The sequence below is a fragment of the Carcharodon carcharias genome, assembly GCF_017639515.1.
Source record: "Carcharodon carcharias isolate sCarCar2 chromosome X unlocalized genomic scaffold, sCarCar2.pri SUPER_X_unloc_17, whole genome shotgun sequence".
NCBI lineage: Eukaryota > Metazoa > Chordata > Chondrichthyes > Lamniformes > Lamnidae > Carcharodon > Carcharodon carcharias.
In genome coordinates this window covers 32,593-55,863 of record NW_024470872.1, presented here as the reverse complement: position 1 = coordinate 55,863, position 23,271 = coordinate 32,593, and the positions used below count along the sequence as shown (strand labels likewise).

General features: G+C 61.3%; 1 long non-coding RNA gene across 1 annotated transcript; it reads right to left on the bottom strand.

The window, feature by feature from the left end:
• Positions 1-322: 322 nt before the first annotated feature.
• On the bottom strand, positions 323-8,026 carry LOC121275082. Its single transcript, XR_005942354.1, has 3 exons — positions 7,914-8,026; positions 4,906-4,988; positions 323-367 (listed from the first exon to the last, which is right to left on the bottom strand). It is a non-coding gene; the product is annotated as an uncharacterized LOC121275082 (long non-coding RNA).
• Positions 8,027-23,271: the final 15,245 nt, after the last annotated feature.

Sequence of the window (23,271 nt, the reverse complement as noted above, 5' to 3'; positions counted from 1 at the left end):
AACATTCCCAGGACAGGTACAGCACGGGGTTAGATACAGAGTAAATCTCCCTCTACACTGTCCCCATCAAACATTCCCAGGACAGGTACAGCACGGGGTTAGATACAGAGTAAATCTCCCTCTACACTGTCCACATCAAACATTCCCAGGACAGGTACAGCACGGGGTTAGATACAGAGTAAATCTCCCTCTACACTGTCCACATCAAACATTCCCAGGACAGGTACAGCACGGGGTTAGATACAGAGTAAAGCTCTCTCTACACCGTTCCCGGCACACACAAACCGTGGAGGGTATCTCGCGCTCCTGTCGAAAGTTGGTACTCACTTTCATTAGTGGGGTTGTGTTGGTCACGTTTTCTGTTGTGCTGTGAGGAGAGAGAGGAGCTGGTTTAATCTCCCAACACGTGTAGCGATTCCCCTGATGGAGGCTTCCCTCCACCTATCCCCTCCGTCACAGAGACCACCCAGTGCCAGCTCCCTCGCAGTCCCCAACTGCTCCCCTGCCCTCAGCTCATCGGCTGTGGAGAACCTCGTCCCTACTTGCGACCCCTTGAGCCTGCCTCGCCATCCAAAACCGATCGTGGCTGATTGTCCACCTCAACGCCACTTATCCCCCTTCCTATCCCCGCGTCCCTCGGTGCCCTCAATCTCCAGAAATCCTCCATCTTGGACATGCTCAGTGACTGAGGCCCCTACAGCCTTCCCTGGGGTAAAGAATTCCAAAGACTCACCACCCTCTGAGTGAAGAAAACCCTCCTCAACTCAAGTCTTTAAATGGTCCTCCCCTTAACCCTGAGACTCAGTCCCCCCTGGGTCTAAAACCCACCCACCCCACCCCCTCCAACCCCAACCCAGGGACACATCCTCCCTACATCTACCCTGTCACCCCCTGTAAGAATTCTCTACGTTTCAATCAGATCCCCTCTCATTCCCCTAAACTCCAGTGAATACAGGCCGAGTCGGCCCAGTCTCTCCTCATTCGACAATCCTGCCATCCCATGAATCGGTCTGGTGAACCTTCGCTGCTCTCCCTCTAGGGGCAAGTATATCCTTCCTTAGGTAAAAACAAAAAAAAAACTGCGGATGCTGGAAATCCAAAACAGAAACAGGATTACCTGGAAAAACTCAGCAGGTCTGGCAGCATCGGCGGAGAAGAAAAGAGTTGACGTTTCGAGTCCTCATGACCCTTCGACAGAACTTGAGTGAATCCAAGAAAGGGGTGAAATATAAGCTGGTTTAAGGTGTGTGTTTGTTGGGGTGGGTGGGGGGGGGTGGTGTTTGGGTGGTGGGGAGAGAAGTGGAGGGGGTTGGTGTGGTTGTAGGGACAAACAAGCAGTAATAGAAGCAGATCATCAAACGATGTCACAGACAACAAAACAAAAGAACACATAGGTGTTAAACAAAAACAGAATTACCTGGAGGTGTTAAAGTGTTAAAGTTGGTGATATTATCTAAACGAATGTGCTAACGATCTGCTTCTATCACTGCTTGTTTGACCCTACAACCACACCAACCCCCTCCACTTCTCTCCCCCCACCCAAATCCCAAATCCACCCCCCCCCCACCCCCCACACACACCTTAAACCAGCTTATATTTCACCCCTTTCTTGGATTCACTCAAGTTCTGTCGAAGGGTCGTGAGGACTCGAAACGTCAACTCTTTTCTTCTCCGCTGATGCTGCCAGACCTGCTGAGTTTTTCCAGGTAATTCTGTTTTTGTTATCCTTCCTTAGGTAGGGAGGCCCAAACTGCCCACACAATACTCCAGGTGTGGTCTCACCAAGATCCTGTACAGCTGCAGTCAGACATCCTCGCTCCTGTACTCAAGTCCTCTCACAATGAAGGCCAACATACCAATTGTCTCCCTAGCTGCTTGCTGCACCTGAATGCTACCTTTCAGTGACTGGTGAACAAGGACACCCAGGTCCCTTTGGACATCAACACTCCCCACCCTCTCGCCATTGAAAAAACGCTCTGCATTTTCCTACCAAAGTGGATAACCCTCAGGCACGTTCACGTTTTGTGCTGTCTGCCACGGTCTTGCCCATTCCCTTCGCCAGTCCGAACCCCCTTGAAAAGCCTCCTTTGTATCCTCCTCCAAAACTCTCCTTCTCGCCTAGTTTTGTCTCATCAGCCAAACTGGGAAATATTACACTTGGGTCCCCACATCTTAAACCATTGATATAGATTGGGAACAGCACTGCCCCTTGCGGTAGCCCATCGGTAACAGTCTGCCTGACGCCCTGAGAATGACCTGTTCATTCCAGCTCTCCGGCTTCTGTCTGGTCACCTCAATTCTCAGCCCAGGCGAGTCTGTCACCACCCCCCAATCCCACACGCGCCCCAGTTTTATTTTTTATGTGATTTGGACAAGCCGAGTGAGTGGGCAAAGGCGTGGCAGATGCAGTTTAATGTGGATCAATGTGAGGTTATCCACTTTGGTAGCAAAAACAGGAAGGCAGGTTATGATCTGAGTGGCTATAAATTGAGAGAGGGGAATGTGCAACCAGACCTGGGTTGTCCTCGTACACCAGTCACTGAAGGTTAGCACTGCAGGTCCCGCAGGCGGTAAAGGCAGCCAATGCTATGTTGGCCTTCATAGACAGAGGATTCAGGTACAGGAACAGGGATGTCTTGCTGCAATTGTACAGGGTCTTGGTGAGACCACACCTGGAATACTGTGCGCAGGTTTGGTCTCCTTATCTGAGGAAGGATGTACTTGCTATAGAGGGAGAGCAGCGACTGATTCCTGGGATGGTGGGACTGACATATGAGGAGAGATTGAGTCGATTAGGATTATATTCGCTGGAGTTCAGAAGAATGAGGGGGAATCTCATCGAAACCTATAAAATTCTAACAGGACTAGACAGGGTAGATGCAGGAAGGATGTTCCTGATGGTGGGGGTGGGGGGAGTCCAGAACCAGGGGTCACAGTCTGAGGATGCGGGGTAGACCATTTAGGACTGAGATGAGGAGAAATGTCTTCACCCAGAGAGTGGTGAGCCTGTGGGATTCACTACCACAGAAAGTAGCTGAGACCAAAACATTATGTGTTTTCCAGAAGGAGTTAGATGTAGCTCTTGGGGGGCGAAAGAGATCAAAGGATATGGGGAGAAAGCGGGAGCAGATTATTGAGTTGGATGATCAGCCAAGATCGTAATGAATGGCGGAGCAGGTTCGAAGGGCTGAATGGCCCTACTCCTGCTCCTAGTTTCTATTTACTGACCTCAAAATCCTCCTGAAAATGCAATTGCCACCACATCTACTGGTTCTCCCTGATCTACCGCACAAGTAACATCCTCAGGAAAAACTCCCAACAAAGTTGGTCACGTGATTTCCCTCTCATAAATCCACGTTGACCCTGTCGTGTCTTTACCATTCCTTCCTAAATGTCTGGCTATCCTGTCCTTTAGGATAGATTCTGACATTCCCCCCGCTGCTGATGTCAATGAGCAGGTCTGTAGCTCTCCATCCTCCCTCTTCCTCGCTTCTCAAATAGCGGGGGCTTACCGTTCTCACTTTCCAGACTGCAGGAGCCTTTCCAGAACCTGGACATCCTGAAAGATGACCACCAATGCACCCACTGTCTCTCCAGCCCCCTCCTCCAAAACTCTGGGATGCAACTCATCTGGTCCATGGGATGTATCGGTGGCATTACCATCACTGAATCCACCCCCTGTCCCCCACTATCAACATCCTGGGGGTTACCACTGACCAGAAACTGAACTGGGACCAGCCATATAAATACTGTGGCTACAAGATCAGGTCAGAGGCTGGGAATCCTGCGGAGAGTCACTCACCTCCTGACTCCCACCCCCACCAAAGCTTGTCCACCATCTACAAGGCACAAGTCAGGAGTGTGATGGGACACTCCCCACTTGCCTGGATGAGTGCGGCTCCCACAACGCTCGAGAAGCTCGACACCGTCCAGGACAAAGCAGCCCCGCTCGATGGGGCACATCATCCACAAACATTCACTCCCTCCCCCACCACCACCGACACAAAGGGACAGCAGTGTGTGTACCATCTACAAGATGCACTGCAGCAACTCGCCAAGGGCTCCTTCGACAGCGCCGCCCAAACCCACCACCTCTACCATCTAGAAGGACGAGGGCAGCAGACACATGGGGAACACCACCACCTGCAAGTTCCCCTCTCGAGTCACTCATCATCCCGATTTGGGAATATAATCGGCCGTTCCTGCACTGTCGCAGGGTCAAAATCCTGGAACTCCCTCCCTAACAGCACCATGGGTGTACCTACAACACACGTACAAAATCCTGGAACTCCCTCCCTAACAGCGCTGTGGGTGTACCTACACCACACGGACAAAATCCTGGAACACCCTCCCTAACAGTGCTGTGGGTGTACCTACACCAGACGGACAAAATCCTGGAACTCCCTCCCTAACAGCGCTGTGGGTGTACCTACACCACACGGACAAAATCCTGGAAATCCCTCCCTAACAGCGCCGTGGGTGTACCTACACCACACGGCGACAAAATCCTGGAACTCCCTCCCTAACAGCGCCGTGGGTGTACCTACACCACACGGCGACAAAATCCTGGAACTCCCTCCCTAACAGTGCCGTGGGTGTACCTACACCACACGGACAAAATCCTGGAACTCACCCCCTAACAGCGCCGTGGGTGTACCTACACCACACGGACAAAATCCTGGAACTCCCTCCCTAACAGCACTGTGGGTGTACCTACACCACACGGGGACTGCAGCGGTTCAAGAAGGCGGCTCACCACCCTCCCCCCCCCAAACCTTCTCAAGGGGCAATTAGGGATGGGCAATAAATGCTGGGCCCAGCCCAGTGACACCCACACCCCATGAATGAATGTCAGAGAAAATCTCCGTGCTCCTTCAGACCAGTGTGACCAGCCCCTTCACTTACTGTCTGTGCTTCTTCCTGTCCCCAACGTCTTCACTCATGGCATCGCTCAGCTGAACGTCCTTCGAGACCAGCTCCTCCAGCTCCTTAATCCAGGGCAGAATAAAAGGTGGAGAGGTCAGCCAGACGTGCGCGGGTTGGAAAGCGGCCAGAAGAGCCGCTGCGAGATCGATTCGCTGGGAGGCTACGTCTATCGGGACAGATTGAATGGGCGTCGAGAAGTGGGGGGGAGCTGTTGCTGTACAAAGGGAACCCGGGTGTCCTTGTACACCAGTCACTGAAAGCAAACAGGAAGGGGCAACAAGCAGTTAGGGAGGCAAATGGGACATTGGTCTTCATGGTGAGAGGACTTGAGTACAGGAGTGAGGGTGTCTGACTGCAGCTGTACAGGGTCTTGGTGAGACCACACCTGGAGTATTGTGTGGGCAATTTTGGTCTCCTTACCTAAAGAAGGATATACTTGCCCCAGAGGGAGAGCAGCGAAGGTTCACCAGACCGATTCCTGGGATGGCAGGATTGTCGAATGAGGAGAGACTGGGCCGACTCGGCCTGTATTCACTGGAGTTTAGGGGAATGAGAGGGGATCTGATTGAAAGGTATAAAATTCTGACAGGGATGGACAGACCGGATGCAGGGATGGTGTTCCCTCTGGCTGGGGTCAGGGGGAGGGTCTAGAACAAGGGGGGTCACAGTCTCAGGATACGGGGTGGGCCATTTGGGAGTGAGATGAGGAGAAAGGTCTTCACTCAGAGGGTGGTGAACCTGTGGAATTCTCTACCTCAGGAGGCTGTGGAGGTCCCAATCCCTGAATATGTTTAAGAAGGAAATAGATGGATTTCTAGACTCGAAAGGCGTGAAGGGGAGAGAGCGGGGGGACGGTGTTGAGATAGAGGGTCAGCCATGATCGAATTGAATGGGGGAGCAGGCTCGAAGGGCTGAATGGCCTCCTCCTGCTCCTATTTCCCATGTTTTGATGATATACTGGCCACAGAGGGAGGTTCACCGGACTGATCCCTGGGGTGACAGGACTGTCCTGAGGAGGGATTGAGGAGACTGGGTCTGTTATTCATTAGCGTTTCGAAGAATGAGAGTCGGGGGGGTTGGGGAGGGGGGGGGTCTCATTGAAACTTACCGAATTCACACAGGGCGCGACAGGTTGGATGTGGATAGGGTCTTTCCCCTGGCTGGGGGTGGTCTGGAACCGGGGGACACAAGCTCGGGATAAGGGCTCACTCATTTCGGACTGAGATGAGGAGGAATTTCTTCACTCAGGAGGGTGGTGAATCTTTGGAATTCTCTACCCCAGAGGTGTGTGGAAGATCTCAGTCATTGAGTATGTCCAAGACTGATGGTATCGAGAGATATGGGGACAGTGGGGTTGAGGGAGACAATCAGCCATGATCTAGTTGAGTGTTGGAGCAGCCTCAAGGGGCTGAATAGCCCTCCTGATCCCATTCCCTCCGATCCCATGTTCAGACTGGGGCTCATTGCTCTAGAGAAGAGAAGGCTGAGGGGGTGACCTGATCGAGGTCTTTGAAATGACGAAGGGGTTTCGATCGGGGAGACGGAGAGAAGATGTTTCCACTTGTGTTGGGGGCGGGTCGGGGGAGAGAGAGAGACCAGAACTCGGGGGCCATCGATATGAGACGGTCACTAATAAATCCAATCGGGGGAATTCAGGAGAAACTTCTTTACCCAGAGAGCGGGGAGAATGTGGGACTCGCTCCCGTGGGGAGTGGGGAGAATGTGGGACTCGCTCCCGTGGGGAGTGGGGAGAATGTGGGACTCGCTCCCGCGGGGAGAATGTGGGACTCGCTCCCGCGGGGAGAATGTGGGACTCGCTCCTGCGGGGAGTGGGGAGAATGTGGGACTCGCTCCCGCGGGGAGAATGTGGGACTCGCTCCCACGGGGAGAATGTGGGACTCGCTCCCGCGGGGAGAATGTGGGACTCGCTCCCGCGGGGAGAATGTGGGACTCGCTCCCGCGGGGAGAATGTGGGACTCGCTCCCGCGGGGAGAATGTGGGACTCGCTCCCGCGGGGAGAATGTGGGACTCGCTCCCGCGGGGATTGGGGAGAATGTGGGACTCGCTCCCACAGGGAGCGGGGAGAATGTGGGACTCGCTCCCGCGGGGAGCGGGGAGAATGTGGGACTCGCTCCCGCGGGGAGTGGGGAGAATGTGGGACTCGCTCCCGCGGGGAGTGGGGAGAAAGTGGGACTCGCTCCCGCGGGGAGAATGTGGGACTCGCTCCCGTGGGGAGAATGTGGGACTCGCTCCCGCGGGGAGAATGTGGGACTCGCTCCCGCGGGGAGTGGGGAGAAAGTGGGACTCGCTCCCGCGGGGAGAATGTGGGACTCGCTCCCGCGGGGAGAATGTGGGACTCGCTCCCGCGGGGAGAAAGTGGGACTCGCTCCCGCGGGGAGAATGTGGGACTCGCTCCCGCGGGGAGAATGTGGGACTCGCTCCCGCGGGGAGTGGGGAGAATGTGGGACTCGCTCCCGCGGGGAGAATGTGGGACTCGCTCCCGCGGGGAGTGGGGAGAACGCGGGACTCTCTCCCGCGGGGAGTGGGGAGAATGTGGGACTCGCTCCCGCGGGGAGTGGTTGAGGTGAATAGCGTCGATGTATTGACGGGGAGGGGGGAAGCTGGATAAACACATGAGGGAGATAGATAGGGGGATATGATGGTGGGGGGGGGGGGTGGGGGGTTGGGTGGGGTGGGGGAGATGAAGTGGGGTGGAGGGGGAGGAGGCCGGTGTGGAGCAGAAACATCAGGACGGAGCGGAGGGGCCGAAAGGCCAGTTTGTACGCGGCGAGATTCTGGTCCAACGTCTGCTTGGCTGGAAGGGGGTGGGCGATGACCGGTCAAGCAGGCCCTTTCCCTGACCTGTCGTTGGTGGCGGTGGCGGTGGTGGTGGGGGAGGGGGTGTTGGGGGGAGGGGGTGTTGGGGGGAGGGGGTCTTGGGGGTGTGGGGGGTGTGTTGGGGGGGGGGTGGTGTGCGGTGGTCTCACCTCCAGGAGTCTCCGAGCGGCCGGGTCATCCTGCAGCTGTGGCCCGAGCATGGCCGCCCACTGGGCGACGAGGTGGACGATCTTCCGCTTCTTGACCAGGGTGTACGCCGCCCTCTCCGCCTCTGACCCCTCGGCCGCCTTGGCCCAGTACGTGAGGAGCCGGTCAAGGAAGCCTGACCGGCCGGAGCGATGCGCTTCCCTGCCCCGAGCCGCCGGCCGAGTGGCGCACAGCAAGATCCCGGCAGCAGCCGTAATGGCCGAAGGATCTTTCCCCAGCGAGCAGGCTGAGGGGTGAATATCGGCCCCCACTCCGCTACTCCCCCCCACCCCGACCCCACCCCCCACCCCCCTACTCGCTGCTCCCCTTCTGAAGAGCGGCTCTGGGATCTTCGCCAGACGCTCAAGGAGGCTGATGGCTAGACGTCTCGGCAGAGAGACAGCACCTCCCACAGTGCGGCGCTCCCTCAGCGCTGACCCTCCGACAGCGCGGCTCTCCCTCAGCACTGACCCTCCCACAGTGCGGCTCTCCCTCAGCACTGACCCTCCCACAGTGCGGCTCTCCCTCAGCACTGACCCTACGACAGTGCGGCTCTCCCTCAGCACTGACCCTCCCACAGTGCGGCTCTCCCTCAGCACTGACCCTACGACAGTGCGGCTCTCCCTCAGCACTGACCCTCCGACAGTGCGGCTCTCCCTCAGCACTGACCCTCCCACAGTGCGGCTCTCCCTCAGCACTGACCCTCCGACAGTGCGGCTCTCCCTCAGCGCTGACCCTCCGACAGTGCGGCTCTCCCTCAGCGCTGACCCTCCGAAAGCGCGGCGCTCCCTCAGCACTGACCCTCCGACAGTGCGGCACTCCCTCAGCACTGAACCTCCCACAGTGCAGCGCTCCCTCAGCGCTGACCCTCCGACAGTGCAGCTCTCCCTCAGCACTGACACTCCGACAGTGCGGAACTCCCTCAGCACTGACCCTCCGACAGTGCAGCTCTCCCTCAGCACTGACACTCCGACAGTGCGGAACTCCCTCAGCACTGACCCTCCGACAGTGCGGCTCTCCCTCAGCACTGACCCTCCCACAGTGCGGCTCTCCCTCAGCACTGACCCTCCGACAGTGCGGCTCTCCCTCAGCACTGACCCTCCGACAGTGCGGCTCTCCCTCAGCACTGACCCTCCGACAGTGCGGCTCTCCCTCAGCACTGACCCTCCGGCATTTGAAGTTTCTATTCCTCATTTTGAAACGTAAAGGATATTGGTTGAAGAGGGAGTTGTGTAGTTGTGGAATGGTCATGAAGGTACAGTGCAACAACAGGAAGTCACCCAGGAACGTTTCTGTAGGAGGAATAACAGAGGCTTTGAACATCGGTCACAATTGTTTGGGGCACAATATCCCCACATTCTCTTTATCCTCCTCAATCCTACTTTATCCCTGTATCCCTCAATCCCACCCTCTCCCTGTATCCCTCACTCCCACCCTCTCCCCATGTATCCCTCACTCCCACCCTCTCCCTCGTATCCCTCACTCCCACCCTCTCCCCGTATCCCTTACTCCCACCTCTCCCCCTGTATCCCTCACTCCCGCTCTCTCCCCCGTATCCCTCACTCCCTCTCCCCGTATCCCTCACTCCCACCTCTCCCCCTGTATCCCTCGCTCCCACTCTCTCCCCCGTATCCCTCACTCCCTCCCTCTCTACCCCCTATCCCTCAATCCCGCTCTCTCCCCGTATCCCTCACTCCCTCTCCCCCCGTATCCCTCACTCCCGCCCTCTCCCTCCGTATCCCTCACTCCCGCCCTCTCCCTCCGTATCCCTCACTCCCGCCCTCTCCCTGTATCCCTCACTACCGATCTCTCCCCCCGTATCCCTCATTCCCGCTCTCTCCCCCGTATCCCCCACTCCCACCCTCCCCCCGTATCCCTCACTCCCGCCCTCTCCCCGTATCCATCACTCCCACCCTCTCCCCTTATCCCTCACTCCCACCCTCTCCCCTTATCCCTCACGCACACCCTCTCCCCCGTATCCCTCACTCCCGCCCTCTCCCCCCGTATCCCTCACTCCCGCCCTCTCCCCTTATTCCTCACTCCCTCTCCCCGTATCCCTCACTCCCGCTCTCTCCCCCTGTATCCCTCACTCCCGCCCTCTCCCCTTATTCCTCACTCCCTCTCCCCGTATCCCTCACTCCCGCTCTCTCCCCCTGTATCCCTCACTCCCACTCTCTCCCCCGTATCCCTCACTCCCGCCCTCTCCCCTTATTCCTCACTCCCTCCCCCGTATCCCTCACTCCCACCCTCTCCCCTTATCCCTTACTCCCAACCTCTGCCCCGTATCCCTCACTCCCGCCCTCTCCCCCCGTATCCCTCTCTCCCGCCCTCTCCCTGTATCCCTCACTCCCTCTCCCGGTAACCCTCACTCCCACCGTCTCCCCGTAAACTTCACTCCCGCCCTCTCCCCGTATCCCTCACTCCCGCCCTCTTCCCCCATATCCCTCACTCCCGCTCTCTCCCCATATCCCTCACTCCTATCCTCCCCCGTATCCCTCACTCACACCCTCTCCCCCGTATCCCTCACTCCCGCTCTCTCCCCCGTATCCCTCACTCCCACCCTCTCTCCCCATATCCCTCACTCCCGACCGCTCCCCCTGTATACCCCACTCCCGCCCTCACCCCCGTATCACTCACTCCCGCCCTCTCCCCACCCTGTATCCCTCACTCCCGCCCTCTCCCCGTATCCCTCACTCCCTCTCCCTGTATCCCTCACTCCCTCCCTCTCCCCATATCCCTCACTCCCACTCTCTCCCCATATCCCTCACTTTCTCTCCCCGTATCCCTCACTCCCGCCCTCTCCCCCGTATCACTCACTCCTGCCCTCTCCCCATATCCCTCACTCCCGCTCTACCCCCGTATCCCTCACTCCCTCCCTCTCCCCGTATCCCTCACTCCCGCCCTCTCCCCCGTATCCCTCACTCCCGCCCTCTCCCCCCGTATCCCTCACTCCCGCCCTCTCCCCTTATTCCTCACTCCCTCTCCCCGTATCCCTCACTCCCACCCTCTCCCCTTATCCCTTACTCCCAACCTCTGCCCCGTATCCCTCATTCCCGCCCTCTCCCCCCGTATCCCTCTCTCCCGCCCTCTCCCTGTATCCCTCACTCCCTCTCCCGGTAACCCTCACTCCCACCGTCTCCCCGTAAACTTCACTCCCGCCCTCTCCCCGTATCCCTCACTCCCGCCCTCTCCCTCCGTATGCCTCACTCCCGCCCTCTCCCTCCGTATCCCTCACTCCCGCCCTCTCCCTGTATCCCTCACTACCGATCTCTCCCCCCGTATCCCTCATTCCCGCTCTCTCCCCCGTATCCCCCACTCCCACCCTCCCCCCGTATCCCTCACTCCCGCCCTCTCCCCCCGTATCCCTCACTCCCACCCTCTCCCCGTATCCATCACTCCCACCCTCTCCCCTTATCCCTCACGCACACCCTCTCCCCCGTATCCCTCACTCCCGCCCTCTCCCCCCGTATCCCTCACTCCCGCCCTCTCCCCTTATTCCTCACTCCCTCTCCCCGTGTCCCTCACTCCCACCCTCTCCCCTTATCCCTTACTCCCAACCTCTGCCCCGTATCCCTCACTCCCGCCCTCTCCCCCCGTATCCCTCTCACCCGCCCTCTCCCTGTATCCCTCACTCCCTCTCCCGGTAACCCTCACTCCCACCGTCTCCCCGTAAACTTCACTCCCGCCCTCTCCCCGTATCCCTCAATCCCGCCCTCACCAGTATCCCTCACTCCCGCCCTTCCCCCGTATCCCTCACTCCCGCCCTCTAACCCATATCCCTCACTCCCTCTCCCTCGTATCCCTCACTCCCGCTCTCTCTCCGCATCCCTCACTCCCACCCTCTCCCCCCTTATCCCTCGCTCCCGCCCTCTCCCCCGTAACCTTCACTCCCACTCTCTCCCCGTAAAACCTCACTCCCACCCTCTCCCCACTATCCGTCACTCCCGCCCTCTCCCCATATCCCTCACTCCCGCTCTCTCCCACGTATCCCTCACTCCCGCCCTCTCCCCGTATCCCTCACTCCCGCTCTCTCCCCCGTATCCCTCACTCCCACCCTCTCCCCCTGTGTCCCTCACTCCCGCCCTCTCCCCGTATCCCTCACTCCCTCTCCCCGTATCCCTCACTCCCGCTCTCCCCCGTATCCCTCACTACCGCCCTCTCCCCCCGTATCCCTCACTACCGCTCTCTCCCCGCATCCCTCACTCCCGCCCTCTTCCCCCATATCCCTCACTACCGCTCTCTCCCCATATCCCTCACTCCTATCCTCCCCCGTATCCCTCACTCACACCCTCTCCCCCGTATCCCTCACTCCCGCTCTCTCCCCCGTATCCCTCACTCCCACCCTCTCTCCCCATATCCCTCACTCCCGACCGCTCCCCCTGTATACCCCACTCCCGCCCTCACCCCCGTATCACTCACTCCCGCCCTCTCCCCACCCTGTATCCCTCACTCCCGCCCTCTCCCCGTATCCCTCACTCCCTCTCCCCCGTATCCCTCACTCCCTCCCTCTCCCCATATCCCTCACTCCCACTCTCTCCCCATATCCCTCACTTTCTCTCCCCGTATCCCTCACTCCCGCCCTCTCCCCCGTATCACTCACTCCTGCCCTCTCCCCATATCCCTCACTCCCGCTCTCCCCCCGTATCCCTCACTCCCTCCCTCTCCCCGTATCCCTCACTCCCGCCCTCTCCCCCCGTATCCCTCACTCCCGCCCTCTCCCCCCGTATCCCTCACTCCCGCTCTCTCCCCATATACCTCACTCCCGCTCTCCCCCGTATCCCTCACTCCCGCTCTCTCCCCGTATCCCTCACTCCCTCTCCCCGTATCCCTCACTCCCGCCCTCTCCCCCCGTATCCCTCACTCCCGCTCTCTCCCCGCATCCCTCACTCCCACTCTCTCCCCATATCCCTCACTCCCTCTCCCCGTATCCCTCACTCCCGCCCTCTCCCCCCGTATCCCTCACTCCCGCTCTCTCCCCGCAACCTCACTCCCGCCCTCTCCCCCGTATCCCTCACTCCCACCCTCTCTCCCCATATCCCTCACTCCCGACTGCTCCCCCTGTATACCCCACTCCCGCTCTCTCCCCTATCCCTCACTCCCTCCCTCTCCCCCGTATCCCTCACACCCGCCCTCTCCCCATATCCCTCACTCCCGCCCTCTCTCACCGTATCCCTCGCTCCATCATTCTCCCCGTATCCCTCACTCCCACCCTGTCCCCGTAACCCTCACTCCCAACCTCTCCCCGTATCCCTCACTCCTGCCCTCTCCCCCGTATCCCTCACTCCCGCACTCTCCCCGTATCCCTCACTCCCACCCTCTCACCCCATATCCCTCACTCCCGCTCTCTCCCCGTATCCCTCACTCCCGCACTCTCCACCGTATCCCTCACTCCCGCTCTCTCCCCGTATCCCTTACTCCCACACCGTCCCCGTATCCCTCACTCCCACCCTCTCCCCCCCGTATCCCTCACTCACTCTCCCCGTATCCCTCACTCCCACCCCCTCCCCCCGTGTCCCTCACTCCCGCCCGCTCCCCGTATCCCTCACTCCCTCTCCCCATACCCCTCACTCCCACCCTCTGCACCGTATCCCTCACTCCCGCCCTCTCCCTGTGTCCCTCACTCCCTCTCCCAGTATCCCGCACTCCCACCCTCTCCCTGTGTCCCTCACTCCCTCTCCCCGTATCCTTCACTCCCGCTCTCTCCCCGTATCCCACACTCCCACCCTCTCCCCGTATCCCTCACTCCTGCCCTCTCCCTGTATCCCTCACTACCAATCTCTCCCCGTATCCCTCACTCTCCCCCCGTATCCCTCACTCCCGCTCTCTCCCCCGTGACCCCACTCCCGCCCTCCCCCCGTATCCCTCACTCCCGCCTTCTTCCCCCGTATCCCTCGCTCCCACCCTCTCCCCGTATCCCTCACACCCACCCTCTACCCCGTATCACTCACTCCCTCCCTCTGCCCTGTATCCCTCACTCCCTCCTTCTCCCTGTATCACTCACTCCCGCCCTCTCCCCCCATATCCCTCACTCCCTCTCCCCATATCCCTCACTCCCACCCTCTCCCCGTATCCCTCACTCCCGCCCTCTCCCCGTATCCGTCACTCCCACCCTCTCCCCGTAACCCTCCCTCCCACACTCTCCCCCGTATCCCTAAACTCCCTCCCTCTCCCCGTACCCCACACTCCCGCCCTCTCCCCCGTATCCCTCACTCCCACTCTCACCCCCCCGTATCCCTCACTCCCTCCCTCTTCCCCGTTTCCCTCACTCCCACCCTCTCCCCGTATCCCTCACTCCCGCTCTCCCCGTATCCCTCACTCCCACTCTCCCCCTGTCTCCCTCACTCCCTCTCCCCCGTATCCCTCACTCCCGCCCTCTCCCCGTATCCGTCACTCCCACCCTCTCCCCGTAACCCTCCCTCCCACACTCTCCCCCGTATCCCTAAACTCCCTCCCTCTCCCCGTACCCCACACTCCCGCCCTCTCCCCCGTATCCCTCACTCCCACTCTCACCCCCCCGTATCCCTCACTCCCTCCCTCTTCCCCGTTTCCCTCACTCCCACCCTCTCCCCGTATCCCTCACTCCCGCTCTCCCCGTATCCCTCACTCCCACTCTCCCCCTGTCTCCCTCACTCCCTCTCCCCCGTATCCCTCACTCCCGCCCTCTCCCCGTAACCCTCACTCCCTCTCCCCCGTATCCCTCACTCCCTCCCTCTCCCCATATCCCTCACTCCCACTCTCTCCCCATAACCCTCACTCCCTCTCCCCGTATCCCTCACTCCCGCCCTCTCCCCCGTATCCCTCACTCGCACCCTCTGCCCCGTATCCCCCACTCCCGCCCTCTCCCCCGTATCCCTCACTCCCGCCCTCTGCCCCGTATCCCTCACTCCTGCCCTCTCCCCATATCTCTCACGCCCGCTCTCCCCCGTATCCCTCACTCCCTCCCTCTCCCCCGTATGCCTCACTCCTGCTCTCTCCCCGTATCCCTCACTCCTGCTCTCTCCCCATAGCCCTCACTCCCGCCCTCTCCCTGTAACCCTCACTCCCGCCCTCTCCCCGTATCCCTCACTCCTGCCCTCTCCCCATATCCCTCAATCCCGCCCTCACCCGTATCCCTCACTCCCACCCTCTCTCCCCGTATCCCTCACTCCTGCCCTCTCCCCATATCCCTCAATCCCACCCTCTCCCCATATCCCTCACTCCCACCCTCTCCCTGTATCCCTCACTCCTGCTCTCTCCCCGTATCCCTCACTCCCACCCTCTCCCTGTATCCCACACTCCCGCCCTCTCCCCCGTATCCCTCACTCCCGCTCTCTCTCCCCTTATCCCTCACTCCCTCTCCCCCCGTATCCCTCACTCCCGCTCTCTCTCCGTATCCCTCACTCCCACCCTCTCCCCCCTTATCCCTCGCTCCCGCCCTCTTCCCCCGTATTCCTCACTCCCGCCCTCTCCCCCGTATCCTTCACTCCCACTCTCTCCCCCATATCCCTCACTCCCACCCTCTCCCCTTATCCCTCACTCCCACCCTCTGCCCCGTATCCCTCACTCCCGCCCTCTCCCTGTGTCCCTCACTCCCTCTCCCAGTATCCCTCACTCCCGCCCTCTCCCCGTATCCTTCACTCCCGCTCTCTCCCCGTATCCCTCACTCCCACCCTCTCCCCGTATCCCTCACTCCTGCCCTCTACCTGTATCCCTCACTCCTGCCCTCTCCCTGTATCCCTCACAACCAATCTCTCCCCGTATCCCTCACTCTCCCCCCGTATCCCTCACTCCCGCTCTCTCCCCCGTGTCCGCCACTCCCACCCTCTCCCCTTATCCCTCACTCCCACCCTCTGCCCCGTATCCCTCACTCCCGCCCGCTCCCTGTGTCCCTCACTCCCTCTCCCAGTATCCCTCACTCCCGCCCTCTCCCTGTATCCCTCACACCCACCCTCTATCCCGTATCCCTCACTCCCGCTTTCTCCCCCGTATCCCTCACTGCCACCCTCTCCCTGTATCCCTCACACCCACCCTCTACCCCGTATCCCTCACTCCCAACCTCTCTCCCTGTATCCCTCACTCCCGTCCTCTCCCCGTATCACTCACTCCCACCCTCTCCCCATATCGCTCACTCCCTCTCCCCGTATCCATCACTCCCGCCCTCTCCCCGTATCCCTCACTCCCGCTCTCTCCCCGTATCCCTCCCTCTCTCCCTCTCCCCGTGTCCCTCACTCCCTCCTTGTCCCTGTATCACTCACTCCCACCCTCTCCCCCCATATCCCTTACTCCCTCCCCCCATATCCCTTACTCCCTCTCCCCGTACCCCTCACTCCCACACTCTCCCCCGTATCCCTCACTCCCTCCCTCTCCCCGTACCCCTCACTCCCGCCCTCTACCCCCGTATCCCTCACTCCTGCCCTCTCCCCGTATCCCTCACTCCCTGCCTCTCCCCCGTACCCCTCACTCCCGCCCTCTCCCCCGTATCCCTCACTCCCGCTCTCACCCCCAGTATCCCTCACTCCCTGCCTCTCCCCTGTTTCCCTCACTCCCACCCTCTCCCCGTATCCCTCACTCCCGCTCTCCCCGTATCCCTCACTCCCACTCTCTCCCTGTCTCCCACACTCCCTCTTCCCCCGTATCCCTCACTCCCTCTCCCCGTATCCCTCACTCCCGCCCTCTCCCCGTAACCCTCACTCCCGCGCCCCCGTATCCCTCACTCCCTCCCTCTCCCCATATCCCTCACTCCCACTCTCTCCCCATATCCCTCACTCCCTCTCCCCGTATCCCTCACTCCTGCCCTCTCCCCCATATCCCTCACTCCTGCCTTCTCCCCGTATCCCTCACTCCCTCCCTCTCCCCATATCCCTCACTCCCGCTCTCTCCCCCGTATCCCTCACTCTCGCTCTCTCCCCGCATCCCTCACTCCCGCCCTCTCCTCGTATCCCTCACTCCCGCTCTCTCCACATATCCCTCACTCCTATCCTCCCCCCGTATCCCTCACTCACACCCTCTCCCCCGTATCCCTCACTCCCGCTCTCTCCCCCGTATCCCTCACTCCCACCCTCTCTCCCCATATCCCTCACTCCCGACCGCTCCCCCAGTATACCCCACTCCCGCCCTCTCCCCCATATCCCTCACTCCCGCCCTCTCCCCACCCTGTATCCCTCACTCCCGCCCTCTCCCCGTATCCCTCCCTCCCTCTCCCCATATCCCTCACTCCCACTCTCTCCCCATATACCTCACTTCCTCTCCTCGTATCCCTCACTCCCGCCCTCGCTCCCGTATCCCTCACTCCTGCCCTTTTCCCATATCCCTCACTCCCGCTCTCCCCCGTATCCCTCACTCCCTCCCTCTCCCCCGTATCCCTCACTCCCGCCCTCTCCCCCGTATCCCTCACTCCCGCTCTCTCCCCGTATCCCTCACTCCCGCTCTCCCCCTGTATCCCTCACTCACGCCCTCTCCCCCTGTGTCCCTCACTCCCGCCCTCTCCCCGTATCCCTCACTCCCTCTCCCCGTACTACTCACTCCCATCCTCTCCCCTTATCCATCACTCCCACCCTCTGCCCTGTATCCCTCACTCCCGCCCTCTCCCTGTGTCCCTCACTCCCTCTCCCAGTATCCCTCACTCCCGCCCTCTCCCCGTATCCTTCACTCCCGCTCTCTCCCCGTATCCCTCACTCCTGCCCTCTCCCTGTATCCCTCACTCCTGCCCTCTCCCTGTATCCCTCACAACCAATCTCTCCCCGTATCCCTCACTCTCCCCCCGTATCCCTCACTCCCGCTCTCTCCCCCGTGTCCCCCACTCCCACCCTCTCCCCTTATCCCTCACTCCCACCCTCTGCCCCGTATCCCTCACTCCCGCCCGCTCCCTGTGTCCCTCACTCCCTCTCCCAGTATCCCTCACTCCCGCCCTCTCCCTGTGTCCCTCACTCCCTCTCCCTGTATCCCTCACACCCACCCTCTACCCCGTATCCCTCACTCCCGCTTTCTCCCCCGTGTCCCTCACTCCCACCCTCTCCCTGTATCCCTCACACCCACCCTCTACCCCGTATCCCTCACTCCCAACCTCTCTCCCTGTATCCCTCACTCCCGCCCTCTCCCCGTATCACTCACTCCCACCCTCTCCCCATATCCCTCACTCCCTCTCCCCGTATCCCTCACTCCCGCTCTCTCCCCATATCCCTCACGCCCGCTCTCTCCCCGTATCCCTCCCTCTCTCCCTCTCCCCGTATCCCTCACTCCCTCCCTCTCCCCCATATCCCTTACTCCCCTCTCCCCATATCCCTAACTCCCACCCTCTCCCCGTACCCCTCACTCCCACACTCTCCCCCGTATCCCTCACTCCCTCCCTCTCCCCGTACCCCTCACTCCCGCCCTCTACCACCGTATCCCTCACTCCCGCTCTCACCCCCAGTATCCCTCACTCCCTGCCTCTCCCCTGTTTCCCTCACTCCCACCCTCTCCCCGTATCCCTCACTCCCGCTCTCCCCGTATCCCTCACTCCCACTCTCTCCCCCTATCCCTCACTCCCGCCCTCCCCCCGTATCCCTCACTCCCGCCTTCTTCCCCCGTATCCCTCACTCCCGCTCTCTCCCCGTATCCCTCGCACCCACCCTCTCCCCGTATCCCTCACACCCACCCTCTCCCCCCGTATCACTCACTCCCTCCCTCTGCCCTGTATCCCTCACTCCCTCCTTCTCCCTGTATCACTCACTCCCGCCCTCTCCCCCATATCTCTCACTCCCTCTCCCCATATCCCTCACTCCCACCCTCTCCCCGTATCCCTCACTCCCGCCCTCTCCCCGTATCCGTCACTCCCACCCTCTCCCCGTAACCCTCCCTCCCACACTCTCCCCCGTATCCCTAAACTCCCTCCCTCTCCCCGTACCCCACACTCCCGCCCTCTCCCCCGTATCCCTCACTCCCGCTCTCACCCCCCCGTATCCCTCACTCCCTCCCTCTTCCCCGTTTCCCTCACTCCCACCCTCTCCCCGTATCCCTAACTCCCGCTCTCCCCGTATCCCTCACTCCCACTCTCCCCCTGTCTCCCTCACTCCCTCTCCCCCGTATCCCTCACTCCCGCCCTCTCCCCGTAACCCTCACTCCCTCTCCCCCGTATCCCTCACTCCCACTCTCTCCCCCGTATCCCTCACTCCCTCCCTCTCCCCATATCCCTCACTCCCGCCCTCTCCCCATATCCCTCACTCCCGCTCTCTCCCACGTATCCCTCACTCCCGCCCTCTCCCCGTATCCCTCACTCCCGCTCTCTCCCCCGTATCCCTCACTCCCACCCTCTCCCCCTGTGTCCCTCACTCCCGCCCTCTCCCCGTATCCCTCACTCCCTCTCCCCGTATCCCTCACTCCCACTCTCCCCCCGTATCCCTCACTACCGCCCTCTCCCCCCGTATCCCTCACTCCCGCTCTCTCCCCGCATCCCTCACTCCCGCCCTCTCCTCGTATCCCTCACTCCCGCTCTCTCCCCATATCCCTCACTCCTATCCTCCCCCGTATCCCTCACTCACACCCTCTCCCCCGTATCCCTCACTCCCGCTCTCTCCCCCGTATCCCTCACTCCCACCCTCTCTCCCCATATCCCTCACTCCCGACCGCTCCCCCTGTATACCCCACTCCCGCCCTCACCCCCGTATCACTCACTCCCGCCCTCTCCCCACCCTGTATCCCTCACTCCCGCCCTCTCCCCGGTTCCCTCACTCCCTCTCCCCCGTATCCCTCACTCCCTCCCTCTCCCCATATCCCTCACTCCCACTCTCTCCCCATATCCCTCACTTTCTCTCCCCGTATCCCTCACTCCCGCCCTCTCCCCCGTATCACTCACTCCTGCCCTCTCCCCATATCCCTCACTCCCGCTCTCCCCCCGTATCCCTCACTCCCTCCCACTCCCCGTATCCCTCACTCCCGCCCTCTCCCCCCGTATCCCTCACTCCCGCCCTCTCCCCCCGTATCCCTCACTCCCGCTCTCTCCCCATATACCTCACTCCCGCTCTCCCCCGTATCCCTCACTCCCGCTCTCTCCCCGTATCCCTCACTCCCTCTCCCCGTATCCCTCACTCCCGCCATCTCCCCCCTTATCCCTCACTCCCGCTCTCTGCCCGCATCCCTCACTCCCACTCTCTCCCCATATCCCTCACTCCCTCTCCCCGTATCCCTCACTCCCGCCCTCTCCCCCCGTATCCCTCACTCCCGCCCTCTCCCCCGTATCCCTCACTCCCACCCTCTCTCCCCATATCCCTCACTCCCGACTGCTCCCCCTGTATACCCCACTCCCGCCCTCTCCCCCGTATCCCTCACTCCCGCCCTCTCCCCCGTATCCCTCACTCCTGCCCTCTCCCCCGTATCCCTCACTCCCGCACTCTCCCCGTATCCCTCACTCCCGCTCTCACCCCGTATCCCTCACTCCCACCCTGTCCCCCGTATCCCTCACTCCCGCCCTCTCCCCCGTATCCCTCACTCCTGCCCTCTCCCCCGTATCCCTCACTCCCGCACTCTCCCCGTATCCCTCACTCCCACCCTCTCACCCCATATCCCTCACTCCCGCTCTCTCCACCGTATCCCTCACTCCTGCTCTCTCCACCGTATCCCTCACTCCCGCTCTCTCCCCGTATCCCTTACTCCCACACCGTCCCCGTATCCCTCACTCCCACTCTCTCCCCCCGTATCCCTCACTCACTCTCCCCGTATCCCTCACTCCCACCCTCTCCCCCCGTGTCCCTCACTCCCGCCCGCTCCCCGTATCCCTCACTCCCTCTCCCCATACCCCTCACTCCCACCCTCTGCACCGTATCCCTCACTCCCGCCCTCTCCCTGTGTCCCTCACTCCCTCTCCCAGTATCCCGCACTCCCACCCTCTCCCTGTGTCCCTCACTCCCTCTCCCCGTATCCTTCACTCCCGCTCTCTCCCCGTATCCCACACTCCCACCCTCTCCCCGTATCCCTCACTCCTGCCCTCTCCCTGTATCCCTCACTACCAATCTCTCCCCGTATCCCTCACTCTCCCCCCGTATCCCTCACTCCCGCTCTCTCCCCCGTGACCCCACTCCCGCCCTCCCCCCGTATCCCTCACTCCTGCCTTCTTCCCCCGTATCCCTCGCTCCCACCCTCTCCCCGTATCCCTCACACCCACCCTCTACCCCGTATCACTCACTCCCTCCCTCTGCCCTGTATCCCTCACTCCCTCCTTCTCCCTGTATCACTCACTCCCGCCCTCTCCCCCCATATCCCTCAATCCCTCTCCCCATATCCCTCACTCCCACCCTCTCCCCGTATCCCTCACTCCCGCCCTCTCCCCGTATCCGTCACTCCCACCCTCTCCCCGTAACCCTCCCTCCCACACTCTCCCCCGTATCCCTAAACTCCCTCCCTCTCCCCGTACCCCACACTCCCGCCCTCTCCCCCGTATCCCTCACTCCCGCTCTCACCCCCCCGTATCCCTCACTCCCTCCCTCTCCCCCGTTTCCATCACTCCACCCTCTCCCCGTATCCCTCACTCCCGCTCTCCCCGTATCCCTCACTCCCACTCTCCCCCTGTCTCCCTCACTCCCTCTCCCCCCGTATCCCTCACTCCCGCGCTCTCCCCGTAACCCTCACTCCCTCTCCCCCGTATCCCTCACTCCCTCCCTCTCCCCATATCCCTCACTCCCACTCTCTCCCCATAACCCTCACTCCCTCTCCCCGTATCCCTCACTCCCGCCCTCTCCCCCGTATCCCTCACTCGCACCCTCTGCCCCGTATCCCCCACTCCCGCCCTCTCCCCCGTTATCCCTCACTCCCGCCCTCTGCCCCGTATCCCTCACTCCTGCCCTCTCCCCATATCCCTCACGCCCGCTCTCCCCCGTATCCCTCACTCCCTCCCTCTCCCCCGTATGCCTCACTCCTGCTCTCTCCCCGTATCCCTCACTCCCGCCCTCTCCCCGTATCCCTCACTCCCGCCCTCTCCCCCGTATCCCTCACTCCTGCCCTCTCCCCATATCCCTCACGCCCGCTCTCCCCCGTATCCCTCACTCCCTCCCTCTCCCCCGTATGCCTCACTCCTGCTCTCTCCCCATAGCCCTCACTCCCGCCCTCTCCCTGTAACCCTCACTCCCACCCTCTCCCCGTATCCCTCACTCCTGCCCTCTCCCCGTATCCCTCAATCCCGCCCTCACCCGTATCCCTCACTCCCACCCTCTCTCCCTGTATCCCTCACTCCCGCCCTCTCCCCTTATACCTCAATCCCACCCTCTCCCCATATCCCTCACTCCCACCCTCTCCCTGTATCCCTCACTCCTGCTCTCTCCCCGTATCCCTCACTCCCACCCGCTCCCTGTATCCCACACTCCCGCCCTCTCCCCCCGTATCCCTCACTCCCGCTCTCTCTCCCCTTATCCCTCACTCCCTCTCCCCCCGTATCCCTCACTCCCGCTCTCTCTCCGTATCCCTCACTCCCACCCTCTCCCCCCTTATCCCTCGCTCCCGCCCTCTTCCCCCGTATTCCTCACTCCCGCCCTCTCCCCCGTATCCTTCACTCCCACTCTCTCCCCGTAACCCTCACTCCCACCCTCTCCCCCATATCCGTCACTCCCGCCCTCTCCCCGTATCCCTCACGGCCACCCTCTTCCCCCGTATCCCTCACTCCCGCCCTCTCCCCGTATCCCTCACTCCCGCCCTCTCCCCGTATCCCTCACTCCCGCTCTCTCCCCCATATCCCTCACTCCCACCCTCTCCCCCTGTGTCCCTCACTCCGCCCTCTCCCCGTATCCCTCACTCCCGCTCTCTCCCCCATATCCCTCACTCCCACCCTCTCCCCTTATCCCTCACTCCCACCCTCTGCCCCGTATCCCTCACTCCCACCCTCTCCCTGTGTCCCTCACTCCCTCTCCCAGTATCCCTCACTCCCGCCCTCTCCCCGTATCCTTCATTCCCGCTCTCTCCCCGTATCCCTCACTCCCACCCTCTCCCCGTATCCCTCACTCCTGCCCTCTACCTGTATCCCTCACTCCTGCCCTCTCCCCGTATCCCTCACTCTCCCCTCGTATCCCTCACTCCCGCTCTCTCCCCCGTGTCCGCCACTCCCACCCTCTCCCCTTATCCCTCACTCCCACCCTCTGCCCCGTATCCCTCACTCCCTCCCTCTCCCCATATCCCTCACTCCCACTCTCTCCCCATATCCCTCACTCCCTCTCCCCGTATCCCTCACTCCTGCCCTCTCCCCCATATCCCTCACTCCTGCCTTCTCCCCGTATCCCTCACTCCCTCCCTCTCCCCATATCCCTCACTCCCGCTCTCTCCCCCGTATCCCTCACTCTCGCTCTCTCCCCGCATCCCTCACTCCCGCCCTCTCCTCGTATC